Below are 19,579 nucleotides of genomic sequence, written 5' to 3' on the forward strand. Positions count from 1 at the left end.
GAGCACAGGCTCCACACAGGGATGTGTGCTGAGTCCTCTGCTGTATACACTGTACACAGCAGACTGCAGACCAGCCCACACCAGCAACACCGTGGTGAAGTTTGCAGACGACACTACTGTGGTGGGGCTGATCTCTGGGGACGACGAGACGGCCTACAGAGACGAAGTCCTGAAACTCTCAAGGTGGTGTCAGGCTAATAACCTCATCCTGAACACCACCAAGACCAAGGAGATCATCCTGGACTTCAGAAAAAACAGAACAGATCCACCCCCACTCTACATCGATGGAAACTGTGTGGAGAGGGTCCACAGCTTCACCCTCCTGGGCACCACCATCTCTGCTGACCTCACATGGTCTAACAACACCATGACTGTCATCAGGAAGGCCCAGCAACGCCTGCACTTCCTGAGAAAACTTAGGAGGAACGACGTCAGCCAGGAGCTGCTGGTAACGTTCTACCGCTCAACCATTGAGAGCATTCTGTCCTATGGCATCACAGTGTGGTTTTCCCACTGCACTGAAGCAGAACGGCAGAGTCTCCAGAGAGTGGTAAAGACAGCGCAGAGGATCATCGGCTGCCCCCTCCCCTCACTGAAGGACATTTACCAGTCTCGCTGCCTCAGCAGAGTGACTAGCATCACCACTAACTCCACCCATTCTGCTTTCCCTCTGTTTGAACTGCTGCCCTCTGGAAGGAGGTACAGGTCCATCAGAACCAGGACAAACAGACTAAGAAACAGCTTTTTTCCACAGGCAATTATCATACGGAATGCACATACGTCCACCAACCACACCTCACTCTAATTTTACTACAATGCGTGCAATATCCTGACTGTCTAACCGGGTCACTGTGCAATAACTTGATATTTATTAAGCTGTGCTCACAGCAACTCATGTAATTCCATTCTATTTTATTCACAAATATTTAATATTTAACAGTTTCTGTCCATATTGTTCATTTTTGTAAATACAGTATTTCTTTTTCTATTCTATTTTTATTTTTATTTTATGTAACTCCTTCACTCCAAGGCTGCTGCAATTTCATTGTATCCCCATGTACAATGACAATAAACGATTCTGATTCTGATTATATCACTTAGACACAGATGGAGAACCATATCAACTGGATTGGTAACAGCAACAACCACCGACCAAGCCGGCAAGCCCTGGCAGAAAAGATCCCCACAAGAAACACTGCAGGCTGTTCCATAAAAAATATAGTTTTACCATTGCCTTGCAGATCACAGTTGAAGTGGTTTAGTTTTCCTAAAAAAATTCAGAATGATTGAAGTTACAGGTGAACTTTTAGACAACATTTGATCCAAAAAGGTCCGAAAACGTCTTTTTAGGCAAAACTGCAAACACCTATTTTTTTGCATAACTTATCTTTCAAATATCAGCACAAAAAAATTAAAAACGGTAGGGATCTGTGTTTGCTGCCTTCCATATTTTTTTCAGACTTAAAAGTGTAACAGATGATTTATAAAAAATCCTTTTTCATCCAAAAACCTGTGTTAAATCTGTCTAGACTTAGTATTAAAAACTCTCCAAGATGAATGTGCCTGACTCCACCTGCAGGTGGATCACAGACTTCCTGACGGACAGACAGCAGTATGTGAGGCTGGGGAAGCTCGTCTCAGATACTCGGACCACAAGCACCGGATCCCCCCAGGGCTGTGTCCTTTCACCCCTGTTACTCTCCCTGTACACAAACAGCTGCACAGCTGGTCACCTGTCTGTCAAACTCCTGAAGTTTGCTGACGACACCACACTCATCGGCCTCATCTCTGACGGAGATGAGTCGGCCTACAGGAGTGAAATAGCCAGGCTGGTGTCATAGTGCAGCGCTAACAACCTGGAGCTTAATGCTCTGAAGAGAGTGGAGATGACAGTGGACTTCAGGAAGGCCCCAGCCCCCCTCCCCCCTGTCATCCTCTGTGACTCCCCGGTGACCTCTGTGGAGTCCTTCTGCTTCCTGGGAACCATCATCAGCCAGGACCTCAAGTGGGAGCAGAACATCAGCTCCATCACTAAGAAGGTCCAGCAGAGGATGTACTTCCTGAGGCAGCTGAAGAAGTTTCACCTCCCTGAAAAGATGCTGGTAGACTTTTACACCGCCATCATCGAATCCACCCTCACGTCCTCCATCACAGTCTGGTTCGCTGCGGCCACGGCCAGAGACAAGGCCAAGCTGCAACGCGTCATCCACTCAGCAGAGAAGGTGATCGGCTGCCACCTCCCGTCTCTCCAGGAGCTGCACATCTCCAGGACCTGGAGGCGGGCAGCCAGGATTGTAGCCAACCCCTCTCATCCAGGACATAATCTCTTTCGGCCCCTCCCTTCTGGCAAGAGGCTCCGGTCCATCAGGACCAGGACCTCGCGCCACAAGAACAGCTTCTTCCCCACTGCAGTCAGCCTGCTGAACAGTACCCCAACTCCCCCAGGTGACCCCCCCCCCCCCCCCCGCCCACCAAAGGACTGTCGGTGCCACTTACAGGCCCCACCATCCCAGCCCATCTGTGCTCCCACTTTAATTCACCTTACTCTACTGTATATAGTGTGTTGTTGTTGTTAACTTAATTTTTAACTTATTCTTAATTGCACTATACACCAAGTCAAATTCCTCGTTTTGTAAAGTGCGCTCTACTGAACCTGGCAATAAAACTTTTTCTGATTTCTGATTCTATTAATCATTGTTTTTTATTCATTCAAAATGCAATTAAATCAATATTTTATCTTTTTTCTTTTCCTTTTTCTTTTTTTTTATCTCTTATATCCTTTTTTATAATCAATGTTTGAACTTCTTTTCCTTTCTATTGTCATGGTTTCAGTTTGTTGTCTTTTTTTTCGCTTTAGTTCTTGTTCTGTCTTGTTTGGTTCTGTTTCCTGTTTTATTTTGAAAGGTTTCCTGTCTTGTCATGTTTTTGAGTTTTACTTCCTTTGGTCCCCATCTGCCCTAATCGTGTTCACCTGTGTCTTGTCTGCCCTGTCTGTATATAAGTCTTGTCTCTGCCTTCCTCCTGTGCTGGTCCATTAACTTCTGCTCATGTTGATCACGTCTTCTTGTCTGGCGTCCATGTCCCTTGCCATGCCACAGTAAGTTTTTGTTTTTAGTTTTGTCATCCTGCTCTGCAGCGCTTTTTGTTAGTTAAATAAACCCACTTGCCCTGAACCCGTTTGCCTCCCGTCTCTGCGCCTGGGTCCTACCTGCTGTCGAGCCTCCCCCCCACACGACATCTATACATCCAATGAAATTAAACTACAAATCAACAAACACAACTGATAACAAATGTCTCTAAAAAATGATGTGTATATTTGCAGAACCTTAAAAACACCAAACAAATAACAAATGCTTCCCAAATAAAGCACAAAAAATGGAAAACAAAATGGAAAACCCAAGTTAGAAATTGCAATTTGAAAAGATACTTTTTTCAGCAGCTTTTCAAAATCAATCACCAATTCTACTCTTCTGTGGATGAAACAAAGAACTCCAGAACAATGAAGCCATTTCTCTAAGTCTCTCTCACCTTCAGTTTTAAACAAGGTCTGTGAAAATCCACCATACATTGGTCACATGAACTCAGAGACCTGCTAAAAGTGCACAATTGTAAAAGCTCTTTTATATAGACAACTGTTTGTTTGCTTAGAGCTGTAAATATAAAAAAAAATGCTTTTCTATCACCTAGACACAGATGGAGAACCATATCAACTGGATTAATAACAGGGTGGAATGTTTAGACAACATGAAGCTGTTCATCACATTTTTGACCTAAACATGTAAACACATCCTTGGCTCTGCGGTTAGGAAATGGTATTTGGGAATCTCTTTATACCAGGAGCCAGCCTGGCCATTGGAACATCGCCACAGTGCCCATCCAGACTGGGACAGCAACGGGGTCCACTTCAGAGCCGTGAGCTGCTGTGTTTAACTCCAGCTGTCCCAGCAAGGGAGACAACTGCAGCAACATCCACTGACCAAGCTGACAAGCCATGGCAGAAAAGATCCCCACAAGAAAAACACTGGCTCAGGCAGGCTGGTCAAAAAAAAAATAGTTTTGCCATTGTCTTGCAGCTCGCAGATCAAGTGGTTTAGTTTTCCAGTAATGTCAGTCAAGAATGCAAGTTCAGATTCATAATGTTCATATTCACCATATTCAACAGACATCTCCTCCAATAGCACCTTAAAAATCCTGTGCTGTTTTGCTTTGCAGCTGAGGTTGTTTACGATTTTCAGAATAAGAGTCATTATATGTCCAGAGCCAATCACTTCTGCACATAAGGCCTGCTGGTGAATGACGCAGCAGTAATGCAGACATTTTGGAAAGTCTGGGTCAGCTTTACAGTGAGTGATGAAACCTGTTTGTCTATTGATCATAGCAGGAGTCCCATCTGCAGTCACTGCTACCAGCTTTTCTAATTGTACCTTTTTCTGCACAAAAACTCCTTCACCGTGTTATACATTTCAACTCCTCTTGTAATTGTCTGTTAGGGCAGATGTGTCAGGAGTTCTTCTCTTGTGGAAACCAAAAGCTATGCTGTACTGTTGCCGTCCACAGACTCATCACACTGGACGTTAACCACCTGCACTTTGCAAGATCCCGGTCCAGCTAATTGGCCAAGTTATCAGACATAGCTGACACTCATCTAGACATTGTAGTGGAAATTGAATGAGTTCTATTGTTCTCATCCTTAGGGACAGTGATAGCAATTATCATCATTGCTTGAATTTTTTTCATGCTATATGCAAAAGTCTTTGTCCCTTAAGGCAACAGATTACAGCCCCCCCCCCCCCCCCCCCCCCAGGCTGCTGTCGTATTAACAATAGCTTGGAGCTCCAGAATGGACAAGAAAAAACGACGAGAATGGCTCGAGCAGGGCGTTGCTCACGGGGCGGTCGCTCGTGCCAAGCGGTCGCACGTGCTCGGGCCCGCTAAATGCTACTTGTAGCTTTAATTATTATTATTATTATTATTCTACCGGAAGAGTCGCCTTTTTGAGGCCTTTAACATACCCCAAAACTCACCAAATTTGGCACACACATCAGGAGTCGCGAAAAATTTCGTATTTTATAGGAGATTGGCATGGGCGCACAAAAACGGCTCGATAGCGCCACCTACAGTGACTTTTGTCCCGACGCCCCGCATACGCTTTAACGTACAAGCTTGATTTTTACAGGGCATGTTCTTCAGATGGAGACTTACAAAAAAGTCTGAAAGGACCCACCTGTAACTCGCACAGGAAGTCTGATATATTGAGGTCAATATGTCATTTTTGCTTCATTTTGGACATTTGCAGGCCTCGCTCTAGAACGAACTCCTCCTAGAGATTTTGGAGTAATGACTTCAAACTTTGGTTGTGTAAACTAGACACATGTCCGATGTTAAATTGCGAAGCTTTTAAGTTTTTATGGATGTTTGTGACCATGGCGGCGCGTCAAAATTGGAGGTCGTTTCGAAAACACGCCATGAAAAGAAAAATGGCCATTACTCAGCCATGCAAAATCCAATCTGATCCAAAATTGATATGCATGATTGTAGTCTGACTCTGAACACATCTGCAGTGAAAAAATCTGGAAAAAGTGTAGCGCCACCTGCTGGCAAGAGGAAATGACATGTTTTACTTGGAGCATCACTACTCCGAGTAGGATGAGCCGACACACCTGAAAATGACGTCCACCTGTTGAAAAGCCATTGAAGTTTACTCTGACAAAAAACCATAACTTTCAATGCGGGGGTGTGGTCGTGACAGAGCGGCAAAGTTGGGCATCTCGCTATGCACACAAAAGTTGCTCTCACGTGCACATTCCTTGTCCAATCTCACTGAAATTCAATGGATATGATGAAGCTTCTATTCTGAACCCATGGATATGACAATCTTGGACGAGCTCTATAGCGCCACCTAGTTATTGCATGGGGCACATTCTGCCCTGTATTTTCTCTTTGCTTTGTCCGATGTGCATGAAATTAAAACTGGAGATACTCAGAAGGGTCCTCTCTCATCATGTAAAGTTTCATGGGTGTACACCTGACGGTGCCTGCGTAACAGGAAGTGGTCGATTATGTGCACCCAAATAATAGAAATTTATTATAAATCAGCCGTTTGTCTCAGGAAGCTGAGATTTCAGAATTAGATGCCTTTAATAACCTCCAGCTTTGATATGTAACACTATAGGGTCTACGAGAAACTTCATCACTTGATTTTTTTAATGAAATTTTGGACTGAACAAAGATTTTTAGCATAAATTATGTTTAGGTTATCAGCACCAAGAATTCAACTTTCATAGGCATTTATGTGCTACTGCTTCCTAAAAAAATTCAGAATTATTGAAGTTACAGGTGAACTTTTATTCAACATTTCATCCAAAAAGGTCCGAAAACGTCTTTTTAGGCAAAACTGCAAACACCTATTTTTTTGCATAACTTATCTTTCAAATATCAGCACAAAAAAATTAAAAACGGTAGGGATCTGTGTTTGCTGCCTTCCATATTTTTTTCAGACTTAAAAGTGTAACAGATGATTTATAAAAAATCCTTTTTCATCCAAAAACCTGTGTTAAATCTGTCTAGACTCCAAACAAACAATTTTTTATGGTAACTTATGTTTCAACAATCGACACCAATTTTCACAGACCTATAGCTAAACATGTCCCATAGCTACCTGAATATTTTCATAGATATAAAATGAACTGGTCATTCTAACATCTGGCATTCTAACATCTAACATCTTACATGTCAAAGCCTCTCTCAGCCTGGCTCTGCTGAAGGAGTCGTGTTACAACCCCGCCCCCTCCTGCTGGGACCCCTGCTATGTAAATTAGCAAGCAGTGAACAGAGAGATGAGAAGTAAGAATGGCCATTACTCAGGCATGCATAATCCAAAGACAGCCAGTTAAACACTGAAAGACGTATTTTTTCGGTATGTCTTTCATACATCTTTAGTATTAAAAACTCTCCAAGATGAATGTGCCTGACTCCACCTGCAGGTGGATCACAGACTTCCTGACGGACAGACAGCAGTATGTGAGGCTGGGGAAGCTCGTCTCAGATACTCGGTCCACAAGCACCGGATCCCCCCAGGGCTGTGTCCTTTCACCCCTGTTACTCTCCCTGTACACAAACAGCTGCACAGCTGGTCACCTGTCTGTCAAACTCCTGAAGTTTGCTGACGACACCACACTCATCGGCCTCATCTCTGACGGAGATGAGTCGGCCTACAGGAGTGAAATAGCCAGGCTGGTGTCATAGTGCAGCGCTAACAACCTGGAGCTTAATGCTCTGAAGACAGTGGAGATGACAGTGGACTTCAGGAAGGCCCCAGCCCCCCTCCCCCCTGTCATCCTCTGTGACTCCCCGGTGACCTCTGTGGAGTCCTTCTGCTTCCTGGGAACCATCATCAGCCAGGACCTCAAGTGGGAGCAGAACATCAGCTCCATCACTAAGAAGGTCCAGCAGAGGATGTACTTCCTGAGGCAGCTGAAGAAGTTTCACCTCCCTGAAAAGATGCTGGTAGACTTTTACACCGCCATCATCGAATCCACCCTCACGTCCTCCATCACAGTCTGGTTCGCTGCGGCCACGGCCAGAGACAAGGCCAAGCTGCAACGCGTCATCCACTCAGCAGAGAAGGTGATCGGCTGCCACCTCCCGTCTCTCCAGGAGCTGCACATCTCCAGGACCTGGAGGCGGGCAGCCAGGATTGTAGCCAACCCCTCTCATCCAGGACATAATCTCTTTCGGCCCCTCCCTTCTGGCAAGAGGCTCCGGTCCATCAGGACCAGGACCTCGCGCCACAAGAACAGCTTCTTCCCCACTGCAGCCAGCCTGCTGAACAGAACCCCAACTCCCCCAGGTGACCCCCCCTCCCCCCCCCGCCCACCAAAGGACTGTCGGTGCCACTTACAGGCCCCACCATCCCAGCCCATCTGTGCTCCCACTTTAATTCACCTTACTCTACTGTATATAGTGTGTTGTTGTTGTTAACTTAATTTTTAACTTATTCTTAATTGCACTATACACCAAGTCAAATTCCTCGTTTTGTAAAGTGCGCTCTACTGAACCTGGCAATAAAACTTTTTCTGATTCCTGATTCTGATTCTGATTCTATTAATCATTGTTTTTTATTCATTCAAAATGCAATTAAATCAATATTTTATCTTTTTTCTTTTCCTTTTTCTTTTTTTTATCTCTTATATCCTTTTTTATAATCAATGTTTGAACTTCTTTTCCTTTCTATTGTCATGGTTTCAGTTTGTTGTCTTTTTTTTCGCTTTAGTTCTTGTTCTGTCTTGTTTGGTTCTGTTTCCTGTTTTATTTTGAAAGGTTTCCTGTCTTGTCATGTTTCTTGAGTTTTACTTCCTTTGGTCCCCATCTGCCCTAATCGTGTTCACCTGTGTCTTGTCTGCCCTGTCTGTATATAAGTCTTGTCTCTGCCTTCCTCCTGTGCTGGTCCATTAACTTCTGCTCATGTTGATCACGTCTTCTTGTCTGGCGTCCATGTCCCTTGCCATGCCACAGTAAGTTTTTGTTTTTAGTTTTGTCATCCTGCTCTGCAGCGCTTTTTGTTAGTTAAATAAACCCACTTGCCCTGAACCCGTTTGCCTCCCGTCTCTGCGCCTGGGTCCTACCTGCTCTCGAGCCTCCCCCCCACACGACATCTATACATCCAATGAAATTAAACTACAAATCAACAAACACAACTGATAACAAATGGCTCTAAAAAATGATGTGTATATTTGCAGAACCTTAAAAACACCAAACAAATAACAAATGCTTCCCAATTAAAGCACAAAAAATGGAACACAAAATGTAAAACCCAAGTTAGAAATTGCAATTTGAAAAAGATACTTTTTTCAGCAGCTTTTCAAAATCAATCACCAATTCTACTCTTCTGTGGATGAAACAAAGAACTCCAGAACAATGAAGCCATTTCTCTAAGTCTCTCTCACCTTCAGTTTTAAACAAGGTCTGTGAAAATCCACCATACATTGGTCACATGAACTCAGAGACCTGCTAAAAGTGCACAATTGTAAAAGCTCTTTTATATAGACAACTGTTTGTTTGCTTAGAGCTCTAAATATAAAAAAAATGCTTTTCTATCACCTAGACACAGATGGAGAACCATATCAACTGGATTAATAACAGGGTGGCATGTTTAGACAACATGAAGCTGTCCATCACATTTTTGACCTAAACATGTAAACACATCCTTGGCTCTGCGGTTAGGAAATGGTATTTGGGAATCTCTTTATACCAGGAGCCAGCCTGGCCATTGGAACATCGCCACAGTGCCCATCCAGACTGGGACAGCAACGGGGTCCACTTCACAGCCGTGAGGCTGCTGTGTTTAACTCCAGCTGTCCCAGCAAGGGAGACAACTGCAGCAACATCCACTGACCAAGCTGACAAGCCCTGGCAGAAAAGATCCCCACAAGAAAAACACTGGCTCAGGCAGGCTGGTCAAAAAAAAATAGTTTTGCCATTGTCTTGCAGCTCGCAGATCAAGTGGTTTAGTTTTCCAGTAATGTCAGTCAAGAATGCAAGTTCAGATTCACCATATTCATATTCACCATATTCAACAGACATCTCCTCCAATAGCACCTTAAAAATCCTGTGCTGTTTTGCTTTGCAGCTGAGGTTCTTTACGATTTTCAGAATAAGAGTCATTATATGTCCAGAGCCAATCACTTCTGCACATAAGGCCTGCTGGTGAATGACTCAGCAGTAATGCAGACATTTTGGAAAGTCTGGGTCAGCTTTACAGTGAGTGATGAAACCTGTTTGTCTATTGATCATAGCAGGAGTCCCATCTGCAGTCACTGCTACCAGCTTTTCTAATTGTACCTTTTTCTGCACAAAAACTCCTTCACCGTGTTATACATTTCAACTCCTCTTGTAGTTGTCTGTTAGGGCAGATGTGTCAGGAGTTCTTCTCTTGTGGAAACCAAAAGCTATGCTGTACTGTTGCCGTCCACAGACTCATCACACTGGACGTTAACCACCTGCACTTTGCAAGATCCCGGTCCAGCTAATTGGCCAAGTTATCAGACATAGCTGACACTCATCTAGACATTGTAGTGGAAATTGAATGAGTTCTATTGTTTTCATCCTTAGGGACAGTGATAGCAATTATCATCATTGCTTGAATTTTTTTCATGCTATATGCAAAAGTCTTTGTCCCTTAAGGCAACAGATTACAGCCCCCCCCCCCCCCCCCCCCCCCCCAGGCTGCTGTCGTATTAACAATAGCTTGGAGCTCCAGAATGGACAAGAAAAAACGACGAAAATGGCTCGAGCAGGGCGTTGCTCACGGGGCGGTCGCTCGTGCCATGCGGCCGCACGTGCTCGGGCCCGCTAAATGCTACTTGTAGCTTTAATTTTAGAATTGTTGTTAAATGTCTGTCCTCATCAAAAAAAAAATAAGCTTTGAAATTACAAAACTTGGGAAAAACATAATTTTTCCTGCATTCATTAACATAATTATCTCGGTTAACTTCAGTTAAAAGTTAAACTGACTTCATGTTACTCAATGTTCTGTCAGATTGATGTGTTGGTATCCGTGTTTATTTATGGCTCTGATGATAACTACTGTCATCGCAACATCTGGCTGAACAATTATTCCCACAACACCCCAGGGATCCCCCCCCCCAGTAAGAGCTGTGGCAAACAGCTTTCTAAGTCAGCATCTCCAGAGAGGAGCAAGGATGCTGAAAACGAGGCATGGCGACAGCTTGTGCTGAATGACAGGAATCTGGGTATTGAATGTTTGTACGAACAGAAGCAGCATAATTCCCCAGAAAGTAAGTCTGCTTAAAGTTACGTTTTTTTACTGTGGTTTTTTGAGTTGGTATAGATTAAGATGAAACTGGAACTACATTTTTGTCTTACCACTGGTAACTGGTACCAAGGTCCTTGTCATAAGCATTAAATATCCAATAATTATCTGATTTCTCTAGTAGTCGGATTTTCAAGTGTAGATCTAATAATTAAATGTTACCCATTAACATCAGTTATCCAATATAGTTTTAAGGATTTCTATTACAATAAATATCCACCCAATCAACATATTTTGCATTTTTATATTGTCACATAAGTAAGTAACTGAAGTCATATGAGAGTAACTTGTATTTTTAATGCAATTATTGTTTCTTCACTAAAATTTACATTTTAAAAGTTATGCCATTTTGTACAAACATTGTTCTTTATGAGTCAGGTGGTGAAGTACCATGTAGATCAGGGTTTTCTGATGATGGGCATCTATTTGATTTCTCCTAGTTATCTGATCTACGCTGTGGCCAGTAAGGCTGTGACTCTTAGTGACAACCCTCATCAAGGAAGTGATGTGTGTTTAGATTCCAAAATAGCTCATTTGACTTCGTCCTCATATTTCCAGACAGTGTCAATTAATTTTATGAGAAACTTTCCTTTAAAAATAGTCTGTAGTTGTGCTTCACTAGCTTTGTAAGTGAAGAGCAAAAAGTGTAATATAACTGTGTGTGAGCTATGAGTGGGAAAATGAAACTCAACAGTGAACAGTTAAAGACAAAAATAAAAAACTTTGGGATTAATGCCTGCGTTCTATGGGCAACATGTCAACCTGAAGGAGCTGAAACCCAGATTTGGCTTGGAATATGGGTGTATGACATAATGGAAGTAACTCAAAGTTTTTACAAAAATGTAAACTATGTGAGGTGACAAAAGGGCTGAGGACAAAATAGTCTGGCAGAGAGCAACTAAAAGTGCTTAGGCTTAATAAACTAAAACAGTTGTAATAACTGAAGCTGAAATTTGCTACAGAGAGCCGCTGTGGGACGAGAAGGTAGCCTGCTTGGGTCTCCTGAACTTAGTGATCTTTTTTTTCCATAGAGAATAATAAAAAAGGTCCCCTCTCGGGCTAATGCGGGACAGTGAGCCTTCAAACTGGGTCACAGAGACACAGAAACACAACGGAAGCAGCTGCCGTACAGACACAGCTCTCGGAGCGGGAGTGAAGCTGCCGGTAACGGGACTATCTCTGAATGACCTCATGAACCCAGACATGGAGATGTTAATACCAATGATTTTGTGGAGCTCTTCAGAATAACATCATCCATGTCTTCCATACATTGTAAAGGGCATAAACACAGACACCGCTCCATGTAGAGATCACACTAAGAACATAGAGGAGAGTATTCACAGTGCAGTGAAAGACAGCTGAGGCAAATTTTCCGCTCAGATCGCGTTTGGTGTGAATGCAGCTTAAGAGTCAAAATCCTAAAAGACAGAAACAGATTAATACGACTGAGTTTTAGGGCCAGTTTACAAACACGTTTTTTTTTAATTAACACTAAAGTTGTAAATATACGAGAAAAAAAGTCATCACTGTTAAATGACGAGAAAAAGAGAGGAATTTGAAAATAGTCCTTTATATTAGCATAAGGACACTGAAAATGCCAAAAAAGTGCTCCTCCTCAGACAGAATTGTCACACAGACTTCCACAAGAAAGGATTGAAGTGGGCAGCTGCAGGTATACCAATGTCTTCATCAACGGGCTGCAGAGATCATGCAACCCACAATCAATAAATAAAACATCATCAAATCGTAAATCAAACAAATGAGCTTCCAAACATTTGGAACATTATCAATTAACATTCAGCTCACCTGTTCAACTAAGTTTTAGTGGGTCTGCTCTGCTGCTGGACGGCGTTTACTTGCTGCCCTGTATGCTCACTTCCACTTTAATCTTGTAAATTTACTAGAAAAAGTCTCAAATTTACACCTTTAAATCTCGTAATGTTACGTTTTTTAATTATTTGGGTGGCCCTGAAACACCATTGTGGATTAAGACAGGTTCTCTGTGAGGTTTCTTCTAGCAGTTTGCTTGTCCAACTTGTCAGCCCAGCCCTTAAGTCTGAGTGTGCTACTTTGATGACCACTAATTAAAACACTAAAAGGCTTTTTTTTTTTTGAAATGTCATTATTAGAGAAATGCTAAAGGCATGTTTTAAGTTTTGGGAATGATTTACGACATACATTTTGTCACTACTCTGTAATCACAACTTCACTTGAAACCTCTAAATGCTGGTTTACATTGGGCAACAATTTTTTCTTTAACATTTAGCTATCACAATTCATTTCCAACACAATATTCAAGTAAAACTGTAGTCTTGTGGTAAATTAATGTTTGTGCATTTGGAATTTTTTAAATGCTGTTATTTTACAATCCAAACATTTTCTGAAGTCACAGGGCTGGAGCTGGAGCCTATCCCTGCTACTGTTGGGCAAAGGTGTCGTACGCATTGGACAGGTCATCAGTCCATCACAGGGCCACACACAGACGGAAAAGGCAATTTACAATTATTAACCAACCATCCTATGCAGCATGTTTTTGGACTGTGGTGGGAAGCTGAGGTTCCTAGAGAAAACCCACGCATACAGGAGGAGAACATGCAAACTCTACACAGAGGGGTCTCAGCTGGGATTTGAGCCAGAGACTTCTCACTGTGAGGCATGAGTGACTAACTACTACACTGCCATGCAGCCGTGTTACCATGCAATTGAAACATTATTTCATCGGGGAAGAACAGCTGGCAAAGGCAGCAAGGAGCTGTAAACACTTGTACAACAGCTCATCAGTAACTGGCCATTAAAATGTTCATTACATAAGCTTTCTTTGTTGATGTTAGTAATTCTGAGTCTTACTTTCTTCATTGAACCTTCATTGTTCTGTCAGTCTCTCTGATTGTTCACAGTAACCTTTAGTAACATCTCACCTTCAGTTCTTAACTGTCTGTGGTTTATAGACCACATGATCACAACTACTTATTCTTCATGATCCAGAGTCCTAGTAACCACCAACCATGACAGAATTCCGACTACAACTTGTTAGAGAATAACAAAATACTTTTTTCTAAACAGAGAATCTATTTCACTTACATTTTTTTTCAGTTTATTTTTTAATTCCATTAGCAATGTGAAGGGTTCCTTTATTCAGAGAAATAAATTGGTGCCTAATTCCTTATTTTTAACTAGACTGCAAAAATGATGATGCCTGAAAAATGATAAATGTTGTGAAGAAGAGAATGTATTTGTCCATCAGTAAAAGCAAAGAATTCATCGCTAGATTTGATTTGAAGTGAGAGGATCAGAGGATGCTCTGGGGCTTGGGAGCACTTCATTAAGTCAATATAGCTTTGGGTTTGACAATGCAACACAACCGCTGTGCTTCCTAAGCGTCTCAAAGCCAGCTGTCAGGTTAAAAAGAGAATGGCGGCTTTCTTATCTGGCAATTTCTTCACATTGACAGAGAAAACTAGAAACTGCAAGAACTTTACAGTTTAAGTGAAGCTGTGGTACAATTTGATATGTAACAAGTTTTAAAGAATCTGTTCTCATTTGAGATCCATATTCATTGAAAACAAATTAGAAACTGAGTTTATGCTGCAAGTTGCTGGTGATCAATACTTTGGAAAACTGATAGATGCGAACTTCCTTTCAAAGTTGTTTGAAGTTCCATTTCATTCCATATTATTAGCTCTTGATTCTACCAGTTTGGTTTGAGATTTTCTGATGTGATGATGAGATGTAACAGGACAAGCATGGATATGACAGTTAATTGCTAAATATTCACTAAATCAGTCTTCCAGAGTTTGCTCAGCCTCTAATCAAGAGGCGTGTTGGGCATCTCAAGTAAGTGATGCATAGCTAATGACTTGGTGATTAACAGCTTGGCACCATTTTGCATAAATCCAGCGTATCCAAAAATGAAAAGAAGAGTGTGTGGGGGGGCTGAAGACAAAGACCTCGTAATGTTCTGTGACGCGTTCAAGGCCGTGGAACATTGTCAAACCATTGCTGGTATAAAAGCCACCTAATTAGTGGAAAAACTCAGTGCTGGGTGTGCGAATAAGTGACTGGTGTTAATTAGGTTTGTCCAGGCATATGGAGATTTGCTCTTTGGATTAGCGTGGCTGTGAATGTTTTCAGTCTTGTGTTAATCAATGATGGGAGTGTGTTCAATTGCTGGGTTTGTGTTTAGTTTGAAAATGTCCGCTTAAGAGTCCTTTGGGTTTGGAGAGGCCACAGTTGTGCTCTCTTTGCCACTCGGCTATTACCGACAAAGAAAAGAGTCACTAATTACTGACATCCGGTGAACACTAATATGTTTCTAATTTAAATGAGGGTCATCGGTTCGCTCGTGTTCTTCCACATGAACAGTTGAAAAAAATAGCAGAAGACACGAGGCAGCTCCATTTAAGGATGTGACCAGCAGCAGTGCAATGTGTCATTATCTTATGTTTCTTGAGTTTGGGATGGTCCTGGGGGAACAGAGGCCTCTTGAACTCAATTTGTGAACACAACCTAATGGCAAAATGATTCACGGATGTAAAAAACCTTGAGAGTAGACTCATTTCAATTGCAACTATATATCGCACTGTAAAAAAAATGTATTCCTGGTATTCCAGATTCCAGAAACAAAGTTATTTTCATCTTTTTTTTAGCTGGTGCTCCTGACAAATGAGGTAGCTGATTATCCACAGAAGAAACAACTTGGAGCAGAGATATAACTTCCCAGGGATGAGTGAAATGGCTCAAGAACCTAACAAGAACTCAACCAGGAGTTCATAGAACAACTTCAATAACACATAATCAATTTAACTAAATGATCCAGGTGAATACTTTATACTGAATAGCTGCAGGGTGTAGATTAAAAGTGATAATCCACAGTGATAATGCAAAATTAAAAAATAGGTTAAGTCACATGTTCTATGTCATTTTTCTGGCCTAAACACCAGTTTGTAACCGGAGCAACAGAAACTCAAAACATGTATTGACACATCCTCCATAGTGGATCACAACAGCAAGACAGTAGGAAAGACATGAGTGATTTTATAGTTTCCTTTAACCTGTTTGGTCTATTTGATAATTTTGAAGACTGGGATGCAACAGAAGAGAAGGACAGAAAAGACAATGAGAAGGAGGAGATGAGACACGAGGAAGTGACACCAGAGGGATTGAACAATTTAGACTTTGTTTCTTTGGAAGAAACTTTTGCTTTATCATCTGGACAAAAACTAGCCGTAAGAGGGGAAGTTTACCTCTAAACCTGATGCCTAGTGTCACTTATCATGACGTTCAGCATATGTACAATGCATGACCATGTCATGAATATAATTTATTCATCTTCTAATCCGTTTTTGGGGCTGCTGGAGCCTATTCACTTGCAGGTGAAGGCAGGGGACATCCTGGACAGGTCGCCAGTCTGTCGCAGTGCCACAATCACACACCCATGCACGTTCACATTCACACCTAGGGACAATTTAGAGTAAACATTTAACCTATGAAACATGTTTTTGGATGGGTGGTGGAAGCCAGAGACCCCGTAGAGAACCCATGCATGCACGTGGAGAACATGCAAACTCCACACAGAAAGGTCCCTGTGTGATGTTCTGGTTCAGGTCCCCCAGCTGCGACTTGAATCGGGGACCTTCTTGCTGTGAGGCAAGAGCGCTAACCACTGCGCCACCGTGCAGTGGTTAGCGGTTGGTTGAGTATTATTTATTGGTAATTTATGGAGGCATATATGTCTCATAATTCAAAATAAAAGACAATAGCATAAATACTTTTTTATTTTCACAGTGGACTCGGACTATTGAATGTGCTCATGAATGGGTGAATAGCACCAATGCTTTGAAGCACCCTGGGCCCTCAAGGAAGGTGGAAAAGCTCTATACAATTAGTTACCAGTTAATAAAGACAAAATGAATGTCTTTTTTCACAGCAATTTGTTGCCTAAAGCAGTAAAAAATGATTTCTGGGATGTTTTGTGACATTGATTGATTTTATTTTATTTTATTTTCCAACATGCCAATAACAACTCAACAAGGAAACACAATCAAAAATAAAGAAAAACATCTTGTCAACATAAAAAAAAGAATGAATGAGAACATTTCTAAAATTTCTTACAAACTTAATCGTTTGTTTTGCTTTGCAACAAATTTACTAATAATTTTATGGTAAACTGCATGAAATGTTGAATGGTTTCTTTCAATGTCGCTGTGCCTTGAATGGTATGTGGGATTCATCTTTTTGTTCTCTAAAAGTGTCATAATTTGGAATAATAGTTGCAGGATGATAAATATCTTTCACCCTCAAGGTTTTGTAGTGTTCACCCTCAAGCTGTTTATGCCTCATTTTTAGACGCATTCTTCTGCAACAGACATTCAGGCTATTCATCAAGCAGGTAGTCCAGGCTGGAAGCACCGTTTGGCTGTCATGTAGGTTACACACAGCCTGTAACCAGTGAAGTGTTCCTCTCTCCTGGTTGCATACTAATACAAGGCAGGTCAAAGTGTATACGATGTTTTGGCTCAGTTACAGGTCTTTATTTCTTATTAAAATCATTTTATTATGAAAAATTAGGGAGGTCAGTTGTTCATAAAGCACTCGCTAAGAAAAAAGCCAATAAGTTTGTAATTTTACATTTTATTCTTTAAGGCTGGAGGGTAATATCAAATGTAGACAATTATGGTTGGTACCAATCTGCATTGCAAATACTTGACAGATCCCTAACTGCCTGGGGAGGTCAGCAAGAGGAGAATTGAAAATGTCCAAAATGTACCAAGTATTATTGGTACATGCAGTAATTATTTAGGTAGCGTTATACATTTCTGCCCACATTTGAGGATCTTATATCTTAAATCTTTGACAACTGAAGCTCTGATCTGACAGGTAAATGAGATTTTCGCAATAATGTTTTACCATAAATATGCATGATGACAATGAATGCAATCCTCAAAAGTCAGTTTTTTTAGTCAATATATCATTAAATATGTATAACTATAATAATAACTTCACTTTCTTTCAATGATTTCTGTAAGAATTCTGTTAACGAGATAATAATAAAAGTTTTTGATCATTCAATATTTAGAAATGTGAGTTGTTCACATTTGTGCTTCATTTATACTTTAAGGTGTTAGTATTTTCTGATTCCCTTTTCTTTTTCTTTTTTTTTTCTTTTTTGATGGTGTTATCTGTGATAAACAAACACCAGGCTCAACAACACGAATCAATCTCTATTTGCCATTTACTTCAAAAAATGTGAGATGAAAATAAAAGTTCAAACGCTTCAAATGTATTTCAGGAAAGGACAGCAAAAAAAACATGTCTTCTCCCGGTGGAATCTGCATTTCATGACAAAATCCACCAGTTCAATGGTCACATATGATGTTTGCTTGCCATTGTTTTTCCTTCAGCATGTGAAAGCATGTTTTTTTCTTTCGTAGGTGTGAAAAGTGTGAGGGTTTGTGTACATATTGTTAGCTCAACTGAAGTTATGCTAGGTTTGCTTAAGTGTCCTGAAATTGTGTTTACCATTTTTAGCAAAAGCATTTGGGAAGCTCACAAAACGCAAATTTCAAAGAAAGTTCTGGCAACGAATGTTTAAAAGTTACTCATTTAAAATGTGAAATGAATGTTTATTTTTAAAGGCCACAATAAACCGTATATTGAACGAGCGCAAAGATAACTGAGCGAGTGTATTCAGGAGCTGAGTGAACGAACCATACAACCATGCACGCGTAATGCTAACTGAGCGACCCCACATTTTACAACTGCATGATTGCAATCCTAACCGAGCAGCACTCCTGCAGACTCGCTGGGTTTGCTCACAGTGTTCAAGGGGTTTTTTCACTTGGGGGTGGTAACCTTTCCGGTTGATCTGATTGGCCGAAGTTTGCATGTCAAATCCAGTGAGGCAGCTGGTCGGGACTTTCATTTTTTTAGAGACTTTAATAGAAAAAGAACAGTGGATGTATCGTTGATTAAAACGTTAACAAATGGCCCAAGGCCCAAGATAAGAAAGTGCAGCGGGTTTTTCTGTGCTGGAAGTATTTCTCATTTGAAAATCACTTTATAAGGTAAATATACATGTACATTTTTGTTATCCCAAGACAGAGCTACTACACAACTCCAAGTACAGAACAGTAGTGTAAACTATGCTAGCCTGCAACTAGCAGATTCCAAGCATCGACTGTATATGTGTTGGATGTATATGCTTTATTTTCTTATTCTTATTCTAATTGCTGTTTAAAACTGTGATTATACTTTGTTTGACCCACATTGAATCTGCAGTGCTGGAGTTTTTCTGCGTGAAAAGACAGACAAGGAGGTTGAACAAGGAGTGTCCAGAAAACAGTTGGAGATTAGAAACATAAGTGCTCCACTCAAGAACTCTCCACTGACCCTCCCATTTCTGCAGCGAGAAGATTAAACAGTGTTGATAACTACTGACCCTGCATCCCAAAGATTTCTTTGTAACCAGGGAAACCCACTTCTTGAATAAAAGGATGAAGTCGGAACAGACATTCTTAGAGCTGCTTGAGGCAGAGGTGTCAAACGGTTGTCTGTTTTCGGCTCTTCTCACAAGAAATCGTTCTAGCCTCCTGAGTCTGTTTTTTAATACTGTCGTGTTTTTTCAGAAATAGCCTTGACAACATGACTACTGGACTGTATAAGCCCTCCCCTCTGCCATTCCAAACAGGAAGTATCCGCTGGCTCCAAAAAGTCAAAATCCCATTGACTATTACACAGAAGTAAACAGCT

At 41.3% G+C, this 19,579-nt stretch overlaps 1 long non-coding RNA gene across 1 annotated transcript; it reads left to right on the forward strand.

Annotated features, from left to right (window-relative positions):
* Nucleotides 1-17,576: 17,576 nt before the first annotated feature.
* On the forward strand, nt 17,577-19,406 carry LOC105358421 (uncharacterized). The gene is made up of 2 exons (XR_912054.4): nt 17,577-18,894; nt 19,109-19,406. It is a non-coding gene; the product is annotated as an uncharacterized LOC105358421 (long non-coding RNA).
* Nucleotides 19,407-19,579: the final 173 nt, after the last annotated feature.

This window comes from Oryzias latipes, chromosome 17, assembly GCF_053564925.1.
Source record: "Oryzias latipes strain Hd-rR chromosome 17, Olatipes_Hd-rR_3.1".
Lineage (NCBI taxonomy): Eukaryota > Metazoa > Chordata > Actinopteri > Beloniformes > Adrianichthyidae > Oryzias > Oryzias latipes.